Below are 6,218 nucleotides of genomic sequence, written 5' to 3' on the forward strand. Positions count from 1 at the left end.
ATATTGTTCGAAGATGCATTCGAAAAGCTCGGCATCGACAGAGAGCGGCTCACACCAATCAACACTCCCTTGATGGGATTCTAGGGAGAGTCCCTCCTACCCACTAGGAGAATAACCCTTCCCCTCTTGATCGGAGACGACGACATCACCGTGGTGGCCATGGTAGACTTCATCGTGGTGCATTGCCCTTCCTCTTACAGCGTGATCCTCGGAAGGTCGACCCTCAATGCCCTGCAGGCTGTAGTCTCGACATACCACCTTGCCATGAAATTTCCAACCAAGTACGACACTACTATTAGCTCTCTTGCTGAGGACCACGTCCAACCGTCGAGACACTGATGGCGGAGGCCTATGACTTATGCAATGAGGTAAAGGCACAGTGCGGCTAACCTGTGGAAGACCTCATCTAGGTCTCTCTCTTTGAAGAAGATCCCGAGAAGACAATCCAAGTCGGCTCCCTACTAGACGACCACCTTCAAGAAGAACTTGTGCAACTATTGAGGAACAACATCGACGTATTTGCTTGGTCGGCAGCGGACATGCCTGGGATCAACCCCGAAGTTATCATACATCGGCTGAACGTCGACCCATGCTACCAACCTATGAAACAGAAAAAGAGGAGCTTCGCCATAGAGTGGTGGCAAGTGATCTTTGACAAAGTATAGAAAATGCTTAACGCTAGATTTATTCGAGAAGTCAAGTACCCCGACTAGCTGGCCAACATAATAATGGTGAAGAAGGCCAACGAGAAGTGGAGGATCTGCATTGACTTCACCGACCTAAATAAGGACTGCCCCAAAGACAGTTTCCCCTCTGTCGAGGATCGACCAACTTGTCGACACAACAGCGGGGTACGAGCTATTGAGCTTCATGGATGCCTTCTCAGGTTACAACCAAATCCGGATGCACCGGGACGACCAGGAGCGGACAACTTTTATCATAGACCGAGGCCTATATTGATACAAGGTAATGCCCTTCGGCCTCAAGAATGCTGGTGCCACTTATCAGCGACTGGTGAATGAGGTATTTAAAGAACAACTCAGCCAGAATGTAGAGGTGTATGTTGACGATATGCTCATGAAGAGCAAGAAAGCCGAGCATCACTTGGCTGACCTTTACGAAGTATTCAACATCCTCAGAAAATACAAGATAAAGCTAAACCCAACCAAGTGCGCTTTTAGAGTCGGCTCCGGAAAGTTCTTGGGGTTCATGGTGACAGAGAGAGGGATCAAAACGAATCTGGAGAAGATAAAGGCCATCCTTGACATGCCATCTCCCTAGACCCATAAAGAGGTGCAATGACTCACCGGGAGAATAGCCGCCCTTAGTAGATTTATGTCCAAATCCGTGGATCGTTATCTCCCTATCTTCAAAGCCCTTAAGCGGCCAAAAGATTTTTGTTGGACTAAAGAATGTGAGCAGTCTTTCTAGGAGTTGAAGCAATACCTGAGCTCGCCACCCCTCCTAACCAAGCCTAACCCAGGGAATGAACTATTGCTCTACCTCTCAGCTGGAGACGAGGTCATCAGCTCGGTACTGATTAAGGAAGAAGATCGAGTATAGAGGTCGATCTACAACACTAGCAAAGTCCTTAGTGGCGTAGAGACTCGGTACTCCAACCGGGAGAAGTTAGCCTTAGCTCTCGTTACAGCCGCTAGAAAGCTCATACCCTACTTTCAGGCCTACAACATCCGAGTACTTACCAACAGCCACTTAAGTAGACACTACAGAGGCCGAAAGTATCTAGCTGCTTGGTCAAATGGAGCGTGGAACTAAGTGAGTTCGACATCGAGTATGCACCCCGACCGGTGATCAAATCCCAGTTCTTGGCAGAATTCATCGCAGAATGTACATACACCACCAAGGAACCGGCCCCGCCGCCCCAAGTATGGACTCTGCATGTAGATGGCATGTCAAACCAGTAGAGTAGCGATGCCGGCCTCATCCTCCTCGGCCCAAACGACGTAGTGTTGGAACATGCCCTTAGGTTCAAGTTCAAGGCGTCCAACAATGAGGCCAAGTATGAGGCCTTGATTGTTGGGCTCCGCCTTGCCTTGGACCTCGGGACCCAAAGAATCAAAGCCTTCAATGACTCACAGCTAGTGGTCAACCAAATCCATGGCCAGTTCGAGGCTTGGACCCCCTCCATGGCGAGTTATATACAAAAGGTGCAAGAGCTCATTCAAAAACTCCAGCATTTTAATATTTAGCAGATCCCTCAAGCCGAGAACACCCGAGCCAACACCCTTTCGAAGCTAGCCAGCTCGCCGCAGTCCAACCTTGACTTGACTGTACGACTGGATACACTAGCCCAGCTGAGCATCGCACCCTTCTCATCCTCCTAGTATAGCACGACCCATCTTGGATGGACCCCATAGCCAAGTATCTTCGAGAAGGTGCTCTCCCAGAAGACCAAGTAGAAGTGAAGAAGCTCCAACATAGAGTAGCCTGGTACTGCCTTATCCAAGGCCAACTCTACAGTTGCTCCCACACTCTCCCATACCTGGAGTGTCTCCCCTCAGCCGAAGCAAACTACGTCCTTATGGAGATACATGAGGGCATTTGCAGAGATCACCCCAGCACGCGCAAATTGGCCCATAAGGCACTCCGACAGGGCTACTTCTCGTTGACGATGAAGCAATACGCCGCCCAATTAGTTTGAAAGTGCGATAGCTGCTAGCAGCACTCCAATCTCCATCACCAGCCTGCGCCCACCCTTAAGCCGATCACCAGCCCGTGGCCGTTCGTCAAATGGGGAATGGACATCCTCGGCCCCTTCCCACCACGGTTGCACAGAAGAAATTCCTTCTTGTAGCAGTAGACTACTTCACCAAGTGGGTGGAAGCCAAAGCTTTGGCATGCATCACGCCCATAATACTCGAAATTTCTTTTGGCAGGGCATTATTTGCCGCTTCGACATCCCTCGCGTACTCATCATGGACAGTGTGACACAGTTTATCGACAAGAAGTTCAAAGCCCTTTGTGCCGACCTAAAGATCATCAGATTACCGTAGTGCACCGACCCCAAAGTAACGGGTAGACCAAGATAACCAACCGAGCCCTGCTATACGGCTTGAAAACGTGCCTAGACCAAGCCAGAGAAGGTGTGTTGAGGAGCTGCCGAGCATACTCTAGGCATACAGGGTGTTGAGGAGCTGCTGAGCATACTCTAGGCATATAGGACAACCCCGCGGACCACCACCAGAGAGACCCCTTTTAGTCTGACCTATGGGGCCGAGGCCATAGTCCCCGTGGAGATAGGTTCCCTAACTATCCAAACCAAGCTATTCAACGAGGGGCAGAATGATGTAGATTGCGCACAGAATTGGACCTAGTAGAAGAGGCCCGAGACTGAGCACATGAAAGAATGGTCGTACAACAGTAGAGGATGGCAAAGCACTACGACTCCAAGGCCAGAAGACGCGAGTTCAAGACAGGCGATTTCGTCCTACACAGAGTCATAGTCCCCACACCTAGAGAAGGCAAACTCGCACCAAACTGGGAAGGGCCGTATAGAATTACCAGGGTCCTCGGACCGAGCACTTATAGACTCGAAGATCTCGAAGACCGATCAATACCAAGGAGCTGAAACTCGGGAAATCTCATAATGTATTACCAGTAGATCTACAAGCAATAAAAGTCTCCTTTTTTCAAGCTACATCTCTGACCCCCAGGCACATACATGCTCACCGGACACACTACACATGCACAAGCCAAACCACACTATCGACCAAGGTGACTCCATCAACCCCGACTCAATTGACCATGGCTGAGCCTAAAATGTGGAGAAAAAATGCCCCCGTCCACCGAGGCCTAAGGGCGGTCGTGGAACTCTGCATAACCCCCGACTAACGACTGATCTAGCTAGGAAACGACTAACCCTAGAAGGGCCCCAAAGGCTCCTGAGACTAGAAACTAAGCATCCCTTGGCTGAGAGCTCGGGAACCGAAAGATCTCGGTCAACAACACCTCGGTCGATAGAAGGCCAAGGGCACTGAGGCATAGCCTAGCTCGGCAAGCGATAGCCTGGCCGGCCATGCCTCGGTTAGAAAAAAATGCACAAGTAAAAATAGCAACAACAACAAGATGCGTGTATATAGTCAACACAAAGAAGAGATGATATTCAACTTAAGATGGTCCATTACATCATTTAAGGCTCGACATACCGAGCCAATACAAAAAAAATAAGAATAAAAAAGAATACGACAAAGACAAAAAAGCATAACTTTGAAGAAACAGCTACTCAATCCTCGGTGGTAGAGTCAGCAGCCCCATCAATAGCTTCGGCCTCGTCCCCAGCCTCTTCATCAGCTTCCTCGATGGAGCCCTGTAGAGTATCCAGATCATAAACTCCCCAACCCCATGACTCCTCGGTTAGCTCCAGATGGCGGCGAAGGATCCTTCATCGGAAGATGTTAAATCCAGCTGCGAAGGAAGCCTCAATGTACTCATCCATGTGTAGCTTCATCTCCTTCGACGCCTTGTACTAGTCAATTGCCTCCTACCTTAACCTCTCTCGCTCTGCCTTAATCTTAGCAATTTCTTGCTTCAACCCCCGGATAATGCTGGCCTGCTCGGCCATCTACACCTTCAACTCGGCCACCTCCCTTTCTAGCGCAACCGACTGCTCCCCGGCAGCCTGAAGCTCAGTCAGCTATGCCTTTTGCCACAAATACTCGGAGTGTTCTCACTCGTACGTCGATTGGAGATCTTGGAGACTATTGACCAACGCGACTACCCCACAAGCATTCTGTAGAAGAGAATGATGAGTATATGCACAAAAAAAAAAAAAACTAACTAACAAAAACACAAGGGATAAGAAAGAAAGGAACTCACCTGGGTAGCAGACTGCAGAAGTGCACACTCTAAGGCTCTACTGCTGACCCGACCGATTCCCGAGCCATCGACATGGTCATGGTCCCTCGCAGCAACTGCTCGGGAACCCCAAGTGTCTCCAAGTTATCATCGACACAAACTGACCACCGCGACATGTGCAGACCCGAGCTACTGCCGCCCGCTTTTGTCCCTGACACACCCATAGGACGACGAACCCCTTCAGGGTCAACTATGACAACATCGTCCTCCTCAGACTCCCGTTGCCAAACTCTCCTTTGCTGACAAGCAGCCCTATCCGCGGATCGTGGCTGGTCCGTTGTCTTGGGCCGACCCTTTGGCTGCGTACTAGCTCACCCCTGCCTTTGCCAAAGTGCCCTCACCTGACGAACAATCTCTTCTTCGCTGGCCATCCTTATACCTGTAACACAGAATGCCCGAGATAAGTAGAAAGCAAACAAGGGAATAGTGACTCAGCAGACGAATAGTAAAAGAAACAGACCTGCCACCCTCTCCATCAACCCGACAAGCATCAACATCTCCAAGCATGTATACACCCTCACATCTATTTCGTGGATCATGCTCAGGGCTGACCTTTCCCCCCAAGTGAGCGATGTTCACTAGGGCTATGGCATATTTGTTCTCAGATCCCGTAGCTCGACCAAAAGGGGGAGACCCCCAGGAATGCGCACAAAGAAGAATGGCTCTTTCTAGTGCTTCACAGAAGGAGCCCCGACCAACGACTAGACATTCCGCCTACTAGAGAAATAGTAGTACCCTTGTTGGTGGTGCTTCAGTTGAAGCATAAAGCTCACCACCCCCAGGGTTAATTCGATATCATAGACCGCGTAGTAGGACATGAGGCCGAGCAAGAACCTGAAGGAGTTCGACATCAGATGCATCGGCATCACCCTGTACCAGCCCAATACCTCGGCGACCCCCTCGCTCAATGGGAACCTCAGCCCAGCCTCTAAGCTATGCTCATAAACGCATAGCTCACTGGGCTGAGCATTATTGGCCATCTTGCCGGGTAGAAGACACCTCATTTGGTATTCTGTGGGGATGACGTACATAGTTTGGATCCGAGCCATATCCCCGGGCATCAAGATGCAAGGCGTGGTGCCAAACCGGTGACCTGCCCGTAGAGGAAGCTCCGCCTCTGTCTCGAAGGGACTAACTTCAGCCTCCTCGAATTCGGCAGCCACAAAATCTCTCAGCTCAGGCTCATAGTTCGGGCCATGAGAAGATCTAGAACCGGAACTACTAGAGGACCCGAAAGAGGAAGAGGACCAACGAGATGAAAGAGACATATCAGGCAATCTACAGAGCTGAGGAACGAAAACCACCGAGCAACCTGTTGAGCAACCCATCGAGAAATCTCCCAA

Source organism: Nelumbo lutea, chromosome 4 (genome assembly GCF_056320005.1).
Source record: "Nelumbo lutea isolate HS-2025 chromosome 4, American lotus-T2T, whole genome shotgun sequence".
Lineage (NCBI taxonomy): Eukaryota > Viridiplantae > Streptophyta > Magnoliopsida > Proteales > Nelumbonaceae > Nelumbo > Nelumbo lutea.